The sequence below is a fragment of the Muntiacus reevesi genome, chromosome 8, assembly GCF_963930625.1.
Source record: "Muntiacus reevesi chromosome 8, mMunRee1.1, whole genome shotgun sequence".
Classification (NCBI taxonomy): domain Eukaryota; kingdom Metazoa; phylum Chordata; class Mammalia; order Artiodactyla; family Cervidae; genus Muntiacus; species Muntiacus reevesi.
The window spans coordinates 23,308,431-23,324,292 of NC_089256.1; the positions used below are offsets into that span (position 1 = coordinate 23,308,431).

The window sequence follows — 15,862 nt, forward strand, 5'->3', positions numbered from 1 at the left end:
GATTTGAATGAAAACTGACCTTTTCCAGTCCCGTGGCCACTGCTGAGTTTTCCAAATCTGCTGACATATGGAGTTTATCACTTTCACAGCATCATCTTTTAGGATTTGAAATAGCTCAACTGGAATTCCATCACCTCCACCAGCTTTGTTCATAGTGATGCTTCCTAAGGCCCACTTGACTTCACATTCCAGGATGTCTGGCTCTAGGTGAGTGGGAGTCATCACACCTTTGTGATTATCTGGGTCGTGAAGATCTTTTTTATACAGTTCTTCTGTGTATTCTTGCTACCTCTTCTTAATATCTTCTGCCTCTGTTAGGTCCATACTATTTCTGTCCTTTATTGGGCCCATCTTTGCAAGAAATGTTCCCTTGGTATCACTAATTTTCTTGAAGAGATCTTTATCTTTGCCATTCTATTGTTTTCCTCTATTACTTTGCATTGATCACTGAGGACAGCTTTCTTATCTCTCCTTGCTATTCTTTGGAACTCTGCATTCAGATGGGTGTATCTTTCCTTTTCTCCTTTGCCTGTAGCCTCTCTTCTTTTCTCAGCTATTTGTAAGACTTCCTCAGACAACCATTTTGCCTTTTTGTATTTCTTTTTCCTGGGGATGGTCTTGGTCACTCATCCTGTACAATGTCACAAAACTCTGTCCATAGTTCTTCGGGCACTCTGTCTATCAGATCTAATCCATTGAATCTATTTGTCACTTCCACTGTATAATCATAAGGGATTTGATTTAAATCATAACAGAATGGTCTAGTGGTTTTCCCTACTTTCTTAATTTAAGTCTGAATTTGGCAATAAGGTGTTCACGATCCGAGCCACAGTCAGCTCATGGTCTTGTTTTTGCTGACTGTAAAGAGCTTCTCCATCTTCAGCTGCAAAGAATATAATCAATCTGATTTCGGTGTTGACCATCTGGTGGTGTCCATGTGTAGACTCTTCTCTTGTGTTGTTGGAAGAGGGTGTTTGCTATGAACAGTGCGTTCTCTTGGCAAAACTCTTGAAGACCTACAAGACCTTCTAGAACTAACACCCAAAAAAGATGTACTTTTCATTATAGGGGACTGGAATGCAAAAGTAGGAAGTCAAGAGATACCTGGTGTAACCGGCAAATTTGGCCTTGGAGTACAAAATGAAGCAGGGCAAAGGCTAATAGAGTTTTGCCAAGAAATGGATGGTGAGCTGATAAGAAACCAGAGGAGAAAGGCAAACGGCCTCTTCCTGGCAGCCAGAAGGGACAGAGCGTGGGGGGGACCAGTGGGGGGAGAGTCCAAACTGGGCACCCCTCCCTGCAGGGACCTGCCCTCCCAGCCCCTGAACAAAAACAGAAAAGCCCCCCACCCCCAAATATTCCTGCTTAGAAATACTACTGTTCAATCTGATGTTCCCATAATGGGGAAAGTGTTAGTCGCTCAGCCGTGTCCGACTCTTTGCGGCCCTGTGGACTGTATCCCTCCAGGCTCCTCTGTCCATGGAATTTCCCGGGCAAGAATATTGGAGTGAGTAGCCATTCCCTTCTCCAAGGTATCTTTCCAACCCAGGGATCGAACCTGGGTCTCCTGCATTCCAGGAAGATTCTTAACCATCTGAGCCACCAGGAAAGCCCCATGATAGGGAAAGTGTCCTAAAATGAGAAGTTTTCAGCACATGCATAGTTGCATTATCTTCATTCATCAAAACGTGGAATCCCTCCATTTGCCCTAAGACACTGTATCTGATAGCTTCTCAGTGCTGGGTTGAGACTAAGAAAATATTAACATCCATCTACTTTCTGAGAGTTTGTGAACACCAGGCCCTGCAGGCAGCACCGTGACCCCGAGACCATGGCCGCTGTTCCTCCCTCTGAACCACGAGTCCCTGTGCAGGAGTGGCCCTGAGTGTCCCCGAGGGTCTGATCGGGAAGGGAAGCATTCCCACCCTCAGAGAGCCAGGAAGGCTTGTCCACACAGAACATCGTGGCCTGTTGTTTTTGTTACTGTTTCCGCAGCCCACCTCCCTGTGTTCCACTTTCTAACCTGGAGCCTGCAAACCCAGCGCTGTGGGTCCTGGCATCACCCACATCAGGCCCTTCCCTCCAGCACCCAAGGACCTCCCTTGGCCCTCAGGACAGCAGCAGTGGACATAGGCACAGCTCTGGGACAGAGTCACGTGGTTGGATAGGAATCACACATGTGCTAGGGAGACATGGTCGTCCAGTTGCTGGACCAAACCCAGGCAGTGTCCCAGCTCGGGGACCATTTTCTCCTCCTTCACTCCTGCCCCATCCCATCTCCTCCCTCCCCTGTTTCTAAAAGGACCAACAGGAGCAAATGCTGTCTGTGCCTCCTGGAAGCCTCTGGCCACTAGCCCCCTCTTGGCTCCTGGGGTCTTCATGGAGGAGGGGCAGCTCAGAGACAGGGGTTTAGGGGGTGGCAGGAATGAGTGATGGGGCTGGGGTGGGGCTGGCAGGGGGCATGGCGCCAGGACCAGAGGTCCTGGAGTCCCTCGGGTGCCAGGTCGGCAGGATCTCAAGCATTGCCTGTCATTGCCCACAATGGTCTTGTGATGCAGGCAGGAAGCTGAACTCCGGAGATGCAGGTAATTGACTCCAATCCCACCTTAGAAAGGACAAAACCAGAGCCCCCCTCCACCACCCTGGGTCCGCTGCCACCACCTCTCCCAGGAATGCCTGGGGGAGCAGCAGGACACCCTGGCTCAAGGAGTCCACAGTTTGTCCAGGGCCACACAGTGGTCAGTGGGGACCAGGCCTGAATCCGGCCCATGGACTACCCTGAGACTCCGCTGTCAGGGGAGGACAGAGGAGAGGCAGCAGGGGCAGTGGACATGGGTGTCGAGGTGACAGAGCTTGGTCGGGGCCACCATCTCACGTGAGCAAGTGAAGGTGGGGCGGGGGACGAGGCAGCTGGAGAGAGGACAAAAACCTTGGGGCTTGGGGAAGGGCACAGTGGCATCCAGGTGAGGGCTCAGAGGGGGTTCTGTCTGGGTCGGAGCAGGGCTGAGTTCACCAGCAAGGCCTGGCCAGTGACCCCGTGTGGAGCAACAAGTGTGAGCTCATCGACACTTGTCTCACTGGAGCCTGCTTCCTTGCCTTTTTATTTCTGGGAGAAGCAAACCCCTCCAATTTGGGCATTGGGAAGCAGGACTGTCCTGAAGGAGGAAGGGACTCTAGTCTGTCTCGGGGATTTCAAGCAGCAGCCCAGTCCTAGGCAAATCTCCCGCCTTGACCCATTGAATTCCCATCAGACATTAGAGGCAGGACTCACAAGCCAGCATCCCAGGAGAACAGACTCAGCATCTGATCAAAGGGAAGGGTTGTTGTATCTGCTTAAAAGCAGGATCCAGGGAGGGCAGAGCCATTACTTTGCAAACAAAGTTTCGTAGAGTCAAAGCTATGGTTTTTCTAGTAGTCATGCATGGATGTGACAGTTAATGATGGCTTACAGTGAATGACGTGAGATTCATGATCTCCGAAGAAGATTTAGCTTTGGGATCAGGGATCCAGGCTTGATCACTCAAGGCTCTTGTGTGGCATAAGTTTTATTACAGTGAAAAAGGACAGAGGAACTTTCTGACTATCAGCAGACGAATGGATAAGGAAGCTGTGGTACATATACACCATGGAATATTACTCAGCCATGAAAAAGAATTCATTTGAATCTGTTCTAATGAGATGGATGAAACTGGAGCCCATTATACAGAGTGAAGTAAGCCAGAAAGATAAAGACCAATACAGTATACTAACACATATATATGGAATTTAGAAAGATGGAAACGATAACCCTATATGCAAAACAGAAAAAGAGACACAGATGTACAGAAAAGACTTTTAGACTCTGTGGGAGAAGGCGAGCGTAGGATGTTTCGAGAGAACAGCATCGAAATATATATATTATCTAGGGTGAAACAGACTACCAGCCCAGGTTGGATGCATGAGACAAGTGCTCAGGCCTGGTGCACTGGGAAGACCCAGAGGGATCGGGTGGAGCGGGAAGTGGGAGGGGGGATCGGGATGGGGAATACATGTAAATCCATGGCTGACTTATGTCAATGTATGACAAAAACCACTACGATATTGTAAAGTAATTAGCCTCCAACTAATAAAAAATAAATGGAAAAAAAATACATGACACAAAAATATAACACCTAACAGTAATTATAAGAAAAAAAATATTAAAAAAAAAAAAGAAAAGGACGGAGGAACCTTCTGACATCAACATTGGAAGGGGGGACAGAGAGTACCCTCCTCGTTAGTCTTATCAAGGCCTTATACACTTTTACCAGACTCACAACATATATCTTAAGATAACAAGATTAGTCAGAATGTTCTTGTTAAGAAGGAGAAACAGGTCCTGGAGCAAGATACATTGCTGTTATATAATCATTAGTACAGAACTTAAGGAAAAACATAACCTTGAGCAAGATGAGTTTTGTTGTATAATCATTAGCTGTGGGCTTAAAGAAAATAATGTCTTATGTGACTAAGACAAAGCTGTGTAGAAAAAACGTTTGTTCTTTTCTCCTGCTTGAGGGCCCTGGACTCCTTATTAACCTACCTAAGAATTAGCTCTCTCAGACCATAAAGAAGTCTGGGTGCCAAAGAACTGATGCTTTCAAATTGTAGCACTGGAGAAGATTCTTGAGGGTCCCTTGGACAGCAAGGAGATCAAACCAGTCAATCCTAAAGGAAATCAACCCTGAACATTCATTGGAAGGACTGATGCTAAAGCTGAAGCTCCAATACTTTGGCCACCTGATGCGAAGAGCTGACTCATTGGAAAAGACCCTGAGGCTGAGAAAGATTGAGGGCAGGAGGAGAAGGAGAGGATGCAATGGTTGGATGGCATCAGTAGCTTGATGGACATGAGTTTGAGCAAGCTCTGGGATATAGTGAAGGACAGGAAAGCCTGGCATGCTGCAGTCCATGGGGTGGCAAAGAGTTGGACATAACTTAGCAATTGAACACCACCACCAAGGAGGTCAGAAGAGAGAAGCTGAGGGTGGGAGTACACTCTGCCAGCCTTAGGGGCCCTGGAAGAGAGCTTGGGAACCCCAGGCTTGGGTGGTAAGCTAACTGGGTCCAGCCACCCTCCAGACAAGCCTCCCCACCGGGTGATGGATGTGCCTGTGACCCCGCATCCCTGGACCAGGGAACGAGCTGTCCCTGAACATGGCCAGGAAGTCCATGGGGTCTCTGCGGATGCCCGTTGGGACCACTGATGGGATGCTCCACAGACATCACTCCTCTCTGGCCTCCCCACAGACCCAGTAGGGCACCTCAGGGCATCCTGGGAAAGAGTCTGGATCAGGATATGGGAAATCGATTCTCTAAAAGCCAATTAACAAAATGACCTTAATTGACCAGTTTTCTGAAAGTCAATTCTCTAAATGAGCCATTTACCAAAACTTCACACAGAAATTTTAAACCCGGTCTGGGCAGTTGGCCACCGCTGCCTGCCAGCAGGGGTAGGAGTGGGGGCAGAAAACTCTGGCCAGATACCTTAGCCAGGGTCAAGGGCACGTTCAGAAGAAAAGATAGTCTGTCAGGTTGGACCAATGCATGTGGCAAACAAGGCCACCAGGAGGAGAAACTTTTGGCGACGCCCTGGGTTCTTCACAAATAGACCACGGGGTCCATCTGGCACTGGGCGGTGGGTTGCAGCGAATGGGACTGGTTCTAAAGACAAGCAGAGGGGAGAAGTCAGGAGTGCAGTGGAGCCCACGGCCACTACAGCCTCAGGCTGGTCCCTCGCCCTCTCTGCGCCTGTTTGCCCCATCTGGGTGGTAGTGTAACCGGAGGGAAAGGGGCAGGGCACGACTTTTGAAAGAACGACACAGCCCAAGGACACAACATGAACCAGTTAGAATCAAATGGGACCAGGATGGCAGACAAGACTAGATCTCGATCCTCAATCGGTAAGTTAAATGACACAGCCAGAGGTGCCATGACGGTTCCAAGTGGAGTGAAGTCTCTCAGTCGTGTCCGACTCTTTTCAACCCCATGATCTGTAGCCCACCAGGCTCCTCTGTCCATGGGATTTTCCAGGCAAGAACACTGGAGTGGGTTGCCATTTCCTTCTCCAAAAGACCAAGGAGTGGGTGGTGGCCAAAATCCTGGAAATCTCCACCCCTTCCCCAAAATAGTTGGAATAATCCTCCCACTCATTAGCATATGAAATTACCCAGCCTATAAAAACTAACCAGGCCACATTTCCTGGCCCTACTTGCCCTTTGCGATGGCCCACACTCTGTGGATTGTGCTTCTCTCTGAGTCTGAAGAATCCACTTCTTACCTATCACTTGGTCTCTCACTGAATTCTTTCTGTGATGAGACATTAAGAACCTGAGCCCCTACACCATGGAATATTACTCAGCCGTTAAAAAGAATTCATTTGAATCAGTTCTAATGAGATGGATGAAACTGGAGCCCATTATACAGAGTGAAGTAAGTCAGAAAGATAAAAAAACATTACAGCATACTAACACATATATATGGAATTTAGAAAGATGGTAACGATAACCCTATATGCAAAACAGAAAAAGAGACACAGAAGTACAGAACAAACTTTTGAACTCTGTGGGAGAAGGTGAGGGTGGGATGTTTCGAAAGAACAGGATGTATATTATCTATGGTGAAACAGATCACCAGCCCAGGTGGGATGCATGAGACAAGTGCTCGGGCCTGGTGCACTGGGAGGACCCAGAGGAGTCGGGTGGAGAGGGAGGTGGGAGGTGGGAGGGGGGATCGGGATGGGGAATACATGTAACTCCATGGCTGATTCATGTCAATGTATGACAAAACCCACTGAAATGTTGTGAAGTAATTAGCCTCCAACTAGTAAAAAATAATAATAAAAGATAAAAAAAGAACCTGAGCCTCATTAGGCCCTGAAGCCAGGTACTGTGGGTTTTGGCTGTGTTTGAGTCCCCGCCATGTGTGTTCAAGTCCCAGAGTTTTGGCTGGGTTCAAGTCCCAGCACATGGATTCAAGTCCCAATCTGTGGTAAACAGTTTCAGCAGCAAGGATTCAAGGGACCCCAGATTCCAATAAGTATCTGCAAGGTCACCGTGCACCAGGCTCCCCCTGTGCCTCTGCCATCAGACACTCAGGGCCCCTTTTGGCTTCATTCACAAGATGGCCCCTCAATGCATCGGGGCCTGCGTTCCAGGAAGAAATGACCCCTGCAGACACTCCCCTGGCTAGCCCTGGAAAAGGGGCAAGTAGAGGGGCTTCTGGAAGCCCCCAGAAGCAGGTCTCTCCTTCCCGCCTTCTCCTCCTGCTGTGTGGAGACACAGGAGATGTGCTAGCCGCCTGTCACTAGCCGGCCCCCACTCCCTCTCGGCCCCAGTCCAGCAGGCCCTCTCTACCTCACATCTTCCTTCCCTCCCTCCCACCTTCCCCCCTCTCTCCTTCCCTCCCTCCTTCCTCTCTCTTGGCAGATTCTCTACAGCAGCCTCTCTTTCTGTCATTTCCAGCCCCATCTATGTCTCCAAACTGCCCAGTCCACCCTCAGCCACATCCACCCTCCCAAATCCCATCCGAGCCCTCCTAGCATCTAGTCTGATGATCTACACAGAGATGAACCTGAAGAGGGTGGGGCCTTTATTCCTCCCAGACTCCTCTGCCCCCGGACCCCCACAGACCAACGTCTTCCCCTGGGGCCTCCTCTGGGCTGGGGTTCCCCTGACAGTGCACATTCCCACTTGAGACACGTGGCGAAGTCAAGGTCTCTCTCAGGGGTCCCCAACTGTGCAAGCCAGTCATTGGGTGAACTCACAACCCACAGGGCACCCGCCTTTCCTGGGGCTTGATTAGCCCCACTGTGCACCCTTGAGCTGGTCACGAGTGTGGCTGAGTCACTGGAGCTTAACCTTTCAACAGTGTCTCTGATTTTGACCTCATCATTACTCCTCTGTTCACTGGCATCTCCATCAGCGCATCCTGGAGTGTCGTCAGCCCGTGTGCCTCCGCAGGGCTGATGGTCTGTTCCAAAGTCTTCTCTGAGCCTCCCATGCCCTCTTGATTGGATCCCCAGAGCTGGCCCTCCTTGCTCTATCCGACCGTCCTCAGGCACCCCAGCCACTGCAGGGACAGAATGGCATTCGGATCCTGGGAGAAGAGCTCAGTTCCAAAGTCCAGCTCAGACTTTGGGTCCCAGATGGTACCGTTAGTCAGAACTCGTTCACTCACAGCCAGAGGCGAGGGTGCCACCAGCGGCCACTGGACAACCCCAGCTGCCGCTTCCACCTTCCGTTTCTACGTCTCTGCCTCCCCCACCTCTCACACACCTGCGGGCGCTCCCACTTCTGCCGACGGCCCTTCTGTCCCCAGCCTTGGGGTGCCCAGCCCAGCTGCCCCTTCCCTGAAGCCAGTGTCACAACAGCTGAAGCAAACCCACACCAGATGCCCCCAGAGCCCTGCACCACCTCACACCTCCTCTCTCCTAGCCCTGCTCCCCGCCCTGCTGGCTTGAAAGCCCCCCTCGCCTCACAGAGTCAGCCCGGGCTATCACAAATGTTACTCACCTCCTGTAGCCCAAGAGGCGCTAAGAGAGTCACACAATGAATGAACAGGGGCCTCCTCTTCCCCAGCCCAGAGGAGGCCCCAGGGCGGGAGGTGGGCCAAGACAGGGGGCGGGTGGCTCATCCACACCCACTGGGAGAAGATGGGAGCCCGCAACTGTGGGTGAGCCACGCCCGGCACGTGGACGGGGTCCCTGCATGGTCCTGTGGAAGTGGACACGAGGATTTAGCCCTGAGTCCCGGGATCTCAGAGCCCAGCAGGGCTGCAGGGGGCCTGAGATTGGGGGATGAGAGCCTTCAGGAGGAAGCCCTGGCAAGCCCTGCGCTCAGACTGCGCTCAACACTCAGGCTCTGGGAGCCCAAGGTGTCTGCTGGTACAGGGCGGGGGCTGTCTCTGCCTGGTCAGCCGGTGGCTGCCCCTTCCCCGTGCCTCCCTGGGCAGGTGGGCCCTACGCAGAGACCACCTTTCTGTGGGCCCTTTTTCTGTTTCAAGGCCCCCAGGCTTCACTTCCTTCTGCTCTCACCTGTCCGGGAGGAAGCCGAACCGATGGATCCAAGCTGCACAGTCCCCAGGCCTCTCTGTGTCCCCGTCTTGGGGCCTTAGACGTGGAGAGAGGCCTGAGTTGCCTTCTCACTGCTGGCAGAGGGGCTGGGGCATGTCTGCCCTGCATCAGCTCTCAGATGCCTGGAGAGCCCCGGCCCAAGGTGGCACTCGGGGTTCTGCCGAGCAGATGTTGGCCCGAGGCTGGTCCCTGCATCTCCCGACTTCAGACTCATGGCAGAGTTAACCAGCTCCGTTGCGAGTCCTTCAAGCATGGTGCTCAAACTTTACGCACCTGGCCAGTGTCCATCCACCAGTCCTCCTCCTTCACTCATCTTCCTTTGATGCACTTCAGGATAAGTCTTGGCAACACTCTTAAAGAGAGAAAACCAAAGTCTAAAAGTCTGTCTATGGGGCAGGGGTATCTGGATACAGACTGCTGTGCCTTTTTATTTTTTTTATTTTTTTGGTTTGCTAATCCTATTTGTTTATTTCCAAGAGCTCATCAGTTTAAAAAAATGACTCATTTATTTCAAATAAATAATACTTCCATGAGGTTCAGAAAGCCAAAACAATATACAAAGGTTTACATTAAGAAGTATTTTTGCAAAGAGCTCAACTGTATTCTTTGTTCTTATCTTTCCTACCTTCTTTTTCTTGTTTTACAGATACAGTATATTCTCAAACTTCTCTGTGAATACTACTTGGACTTTTATTTAAAACCTCCTTTAGTTCCCTGCATTAGCTCTGCTAGTCCCATTTATCTTGTGATTTCTCCTTAATGTTCCAGCCTTTCCTCCTGTGTCTAATGCTCCCCTTGTTTCCCGTTCATCTTTTTTTTTTTCTGTCCACAAAAGTAATGACGGTACATCTTTAATATTAAAGAAATAGGCTATAAAAAAGTTCATTCTCAGAATTGGCTTTAGTAAAACCTCATTTGTGCTCCTTTGTGGGTGCATAATGAAGTTCCATGAGCTTGTTCACCTTCCAGTATTTCTCACTGACCAATTCCAAAGAGAAAAAGAGCCTTTTAACACATTGAACTGGCCCCTGGCTGTGGCTATGTAAATGGCATACTGCTCATACTGGCTGTATCAAGGTTCATCTGGCTTGATTCTCCTTTGCTTCAAAGTTCTTCTAAAGCTAACCTCACAGCCAGATGCTTGGATAAGTGATCATCAGTGGCATTTCCTGAACTCTTCATGTATCTTTGTGCACCATCATCTTTTTCCATAAAAGAGGGATGAAGCCTCAGTACTAATTCAGTTTCACTAGCATGTCCATTACTGGGTCAGATACCACTTTTGCATTGCTGTTATCAAGTTCAAGCCCAGAATCATCAGATGTTTTGGTCTGCTAGTTACTAAGTCCTGCTTCCAATTGCTATAGATGAATGTTTTACTGCAGTGAGAGCTATCTCCATTGACTTCTGCTTCACTATAATTTTCAATCTATTTCTTACCTCACTGTGGCCTGTTCACGGCCTATGTCTTCAGTCCTTTCTCAGTGCTGTGACTGAGTGCTTGCTGAGGGTTATGCTTGTTGATTCTAGCTAACGCTTTTTCTTGATGAGCTTCACACTCACCACAACTTGGTTAAATTTTGCTGATGAGTGCATCAAAGTTTAGGTCTGATCTTAGTGATCTTTTGGAAACTAGATTTTCCTGACAGGTTGTTGTTCAGTCGCTCAGTCATGTCCAACTCTTTGTGACCCCATGGACTGCAGCATGCTAGGCCTCCCTGTCCATCACAAACTCCCAGCGCTTGCCCAAAGTCATGTCCATTGATGCCATCCAACCATCTCATCCTCTGTCGCCCCCTTCTCCTCCTGTCTTCAATCTTTCCCAGCATTGGGGTCTTCTCTAATGAGTCAGTTCTTCACATCAGTTGGCCAAAGTATTGGAGCTTCAGCTTCAGCATCGGTCCTTCCAATGAATATTCAGGGTTAGGATTGACTGGTTTGATCTCCTTGCAGTCCAAGGGACTCTGAAGAGTCTTATTCGACACCACAATTCAAAAGAATAAATTCTTCAGTGCTCAGCTTACTTTCTGATGGGTAGGGCATTCTTTATTGCCTCCTCTGAGGGCTGTGACAATGCAATCTGCAAAAAAATGATATAAACACTCTTTTGTAGTTGTGGTGTTCTTCAACCTATCCAAACAAACTGGGCGCATTAATTCACTGTGTAGACTTCAAGGTGAAACCACAATTTCTAAGCCATCTGTTATTGCCTCCTGAGGTATTCGTTCTAATTCATATAAACTGTGTTTGTTCCCAGGTTGTGCTTATTGACTGAGTTCTGTTTGTCTGCACAGCCGGAGAAGTTGCGGCTCCTGCCCCAGCCGGGGGCTCCACTGGCTGCAGCTGGAGCAAGACTCGGGTACAAGCCTCCACGAACACTAAGGCACGCCTCAGCTTCTGCAATGAAACTCTCTCCTTCATCTTTTAAAATGAGGCAACAAAGTTTCACTGGGAGCTGCGTGTATGAGCAGACCTCATCCACGGGCAGATGTTGCTTAAAAGTGATGGGAGAGAAGCTGGTTATGAATCTGTGGTTGGGGGTGGGGGTGGGGGAGAAGGGGCCAAACACCAAACTGCTAAAGGCCTGACTCTGAGTCAGTAACACCCAACTAACTGTCCTCATTTTGTCTAGATACTTTGTTCAATTTCTGAAAAGAAGAAATCTTTTGTTTTTAGCCTGGCAAGTAAACATTTGGCTGCCAGATAGTCTCCATGAAGGAGTTTGGGGTCAACGCTTCACCGTAGGAGCTTCAGTGCTGAGGCCTGCAAAGGAAGGACGTCGCTAAGAGAGACAGCGATGAGTGAAGACCAGCTCAGGGCAGGGGGCAGACCCTCCCCCTGTGCATGACGTCTATACCTGCAGGCAGCAGGGAATGCATCTGGTGCTCCCCAGGGTCAGCCCTCAGCCAGGGGATCCGAGTCTTCAGAGAAAAGACCCAACATCCGCCCTTTGTCCTTGGAGGTCCCATGCTCGGAGTGCCAGGCAGGTCTGAGCCCCGACACTCTGATGAGATCCTGCACGTGGCCTTTCCTCACCTGCCCTCTCACATCCCCTGGGCCACCTCCCGGGGTCCCATAAGTGACCCACCTGCACCCACGTCTGCCTCCAGCTCTGCTTTCGGGGAACCCCCAGCTAACACACATCTCATAAAATAGTTGACCAGCCTGGATGGGAAAGGAACAGTGGGGAGAACAGATACATGTGTATGTTGGTCTGAGTCCCTTTGCTGTTCATCTGAAACTATCACAACATGGTTAATTGGCTATATGCCAATACAAAACAAAAAGTAAAAAAAAAAAAATAAAGTGACAGGCATGGAAGCTCCCATGCCTGCGGTGACAGTGACAGCCTCGGGAGTTCACAAAGTGTCAACTTCACTGCCCACTTTTCCGTCTATTCCTTCTGTTCCTTGTGAACCCTGTGTCCTGAGCACATCTGACCAACTCCAAAAGCACAACTTTAATAACAGAGGCTCTTTTAATGTCTACCCAAGAGAGATGAAAACGAAGGTCCACCAAAAGATCTGACACAAGTGTTCACAAATGTTCTGCAGCTTGACTGCCAACAGCCAGGAGGTAGACGTGACCCAAATGCCATCAACAGATGAGAGGACCAGTGTGTGTCCACTCACACGATGGAGAACCACCCCACCTTGAGAAGAAGTGAAGCGCTGCCTGCTGCCCTGGGTGACATTGGAAACGTGTTGGGTGACCGACACACCCGCTGGATGGTCTCCAATACAGTAAATGTCCAGGTGACAAACCCACAGATGGGAAGCTGATTCGTGGTTGCTCAGAGCTGAGTGGGAACAGGAATTAACTGAAAGGGCCAAAAGGGATATTTTGAGGTGATGGAAATATTCTAAAAGTGGGTTACCCAGACGGCTGTGAAAGTGAAAGTGTTAGTTGCTCAGTTGCATCCAACTCTTTGCAACCCCATGGAGGACTCCTCTGTCCATGGAACTCTCCAGTCAAGAATACTGGAGTGGGTAAACATTCCTTTCTCCAGGGGATCTTCCCGACCCAGGGATCAAACCCAGGTCTCCTACATTGGAGGGGGATTCTTTACTGTCTGAGCCACAAGGGAAGCCCACTGATGGCTATACAATTTGGTAAATGTACTAAAAATCACCAATTAAATACATTTCAAACAGGTGAATTTTTATGTTTCTTTTTTTATTGAGGTATTAGTAACGTACAGTATTATATACTTACAAGTGTACAGTAGTGATTCACAATTTTTAAATTATTTTATTTATTTTATTTTTGGCTGTGCTGGGTCTTCACTGCTGCATGGGCTTTCCTCTAGTTGCAGCGAGAGGGGCTACTCACCAGGCGTGGTGCAGGGGCTTCTCATTGCAGTGGCTTCTCTTGTTGGAGGGCATAGGCTCCAGGGTGCCCAGGTTTCAATAGCTGCAGTCCATGGGTTCAGTAGTTGTGGCTCATGGGCCTAGTTGCTCCATGGCAAGTGGTATCTTCCCAGATCAGGAATCAAACCCATGCCTCCTGCATTGGCAGATGGGTTTTTTTTTTTTTTTTTTAACCCCTGAGCCACCAGGGAAGCTTGTGATTCACAATTTGTAAAGGTTTTACTCCATTTATAGTTATTATAAAATATTTGCTATACTCCCCATGTTGCACAAGATAGCCTGGTAGCTTATTTCATACCTAATAGTTTGTACCTCTTAATCCCCTATCCGTCTGTTGCCCCCCCCCCCCACCTTTTCCCCACGGTAACCACTGGCTTTTTCTTTGTTATCTGTGAGACTGCTTCTTTTCTGTTATAGTCACTAGTTTGTGATATTTTTTAGAATCCACATACAAGTGTCACCATAAAGCGTTTGTCTTTCTGACTTATTATACTTAGCATAATGCCCTCCAAGTCCACCCATGGTCCTGTAAATGGCAGCGTTTCATTACTTTTAATGGCTGAGTATTCTTCCATTGTACATATGCATCACAGCTTCTTTATCCATTTATCTGTCAGCGGACACTTAGGTTGCTTCCACACCTTGGCTATTGTGAATAGCACTGCTATGAACATTGGAGTGCATGTGTCTTTTCTAGATAGTTTTTTTAACACAGGTGAATTTTAATTCAGATGGTGAAGCCACCCATGGGTGCCCACCGGCTCCCTGGGGTGGCAGAGGGAGGGGGCAGTGGGGCCTCGTGGGGAGCCCTCGGGACCACACCTGTGTGTGAAGGCAGCTGCTGGGTCATCGCTTCCCACCGCCACCTGCGATGTGGCCTCATGGCCAGGTCTTCCTCGCTGTCATTTCTGTAACTCAAACAAGAAGAACTTAAACAACAGAAAGGCAGCCGAGAGGGAGCCCCACACGGGGTCCTGGCTGCAACGGGAACATTCTGTCTGGAGCCCCCGTGGCTCTCTGCATGTGCAGGGAGGCGGCGTGGCAGCCACACTCACAGCGGGCATCTGTGCCCCGCAGGCGCCCTGGATGAACTGTGACCCCAGGGGCATGTCTGCAGAGAGGGGAGGGCAGCCCGGCTGCATTCTGCAGCCTCCCTGTGCCACCTCCGCCAAGGCCTGCAAAGTTCTCCTGCCCACCCCCCAGCCCACCAGTGTGGGAAGCACCAAGGCGGTAACCCCCATCCCAGCCCTTCCTCAAGTCAGGACGTCTGCCTGCCAGTCACTCCCCACCACCACCACCACCCATCACCAGCCCCCACCTGGTGCAACCACCCCAGGGGGCAGCGCCCCACACACAGGAGGGTGGAGAGGGTGATGACTGGTCCCAGTGGCACAAGGAAGAAAGAATCGTGAAGCGGGAGCTTGAGCAGCATGCTTCTATCTTCTTAATGTTATTTATCCAACTTTATATAAAGATAAAAGGAACTTTAAAAAGCAATTTTTTTTTAGCCATTTAAGGCTTGATTCTAAGTGTAAGTAAATTCTTCAGACTGTTAAAACTGCAATTACTGATTTTGTGTGAATGATTCTTCTAACACTTTAAACTTCTTGCATAGCAAAGCACACTCAAATATAATTATCACCAAAATTATGGCTACAGTTGCACAAAAATAGCTCCTAATCCATCCTGTTTACTTTCATTTTTGTATTTATTTCCAGACTTGTTTTTAAACCCTCCTAACTTAGACCCCTGCTTGTTGTAAAGTCTTCCTGGAACGTGAGTAACGTTAGGTTGACCTGTCCTGGGGTTGTGGAAGTCCTCCAAGACCCAAAGGGAAAGCATTACCTGCTCAATCAATATTGTGATCCTGGGATGAACCATCCACCCATTGGCTGATTTTTTACTTTTCAAAAAATATTTATTTGTTTATATATCTATTTCTTTGGCTGTGCGGGGTCTTAGTTGTTGCACTTGGGGTCAATCTTCATTGAGGCCTGTGGGATCTTTCAGTTGTGGCATGCAGGTTCTTAGTTGTGGCATGCGGGATCTAAGTTCCCGGGTTTGATCCCCGGGCCCTGTTGCATTGGGATCTTGGAGTCTTAACCATTGGACCACCAGGGAGGTCCCAATTTTTGACTTTTTGTTAGGAAATTGTCAAATATTTATCAACTCGACAGAAAAGCATAATAAACATCCCAATGCCCATCACACTCACAGCCATTGTCAACACTGACCAATGATCCATGCCTCTGTCTACACCTGCCCGTCAAGTGCAAAGATCCTGAGGCAGGAGTGGACCCGTGTGCTCCAGGTTTGGCTGCTGCGGGGCTCGGATCCTTGAGGGCCAGGGTGAATGCAGCCCGGACATCCCTCAGGTGGTGCTCTGAGTGTGCTATAAGCC

At 49.2% G+C, this 15,862-nt stretch overlaps 1 pseudogene; it reads right to left on the reverse strand.

Moving 5' to 3' along the window:
• Positions 1-10,002: 10,002 nt before the first annotated feature.
• Positions 10,003-11,512, reverse strand: LOC136172929 (E3 ubiquitin-protein ligase RING2 pseudogene; annotated as a pseudogene).
• Between the last annotated feature and the right edge of the window lie 4,350 nt (positions 11,513-15,862).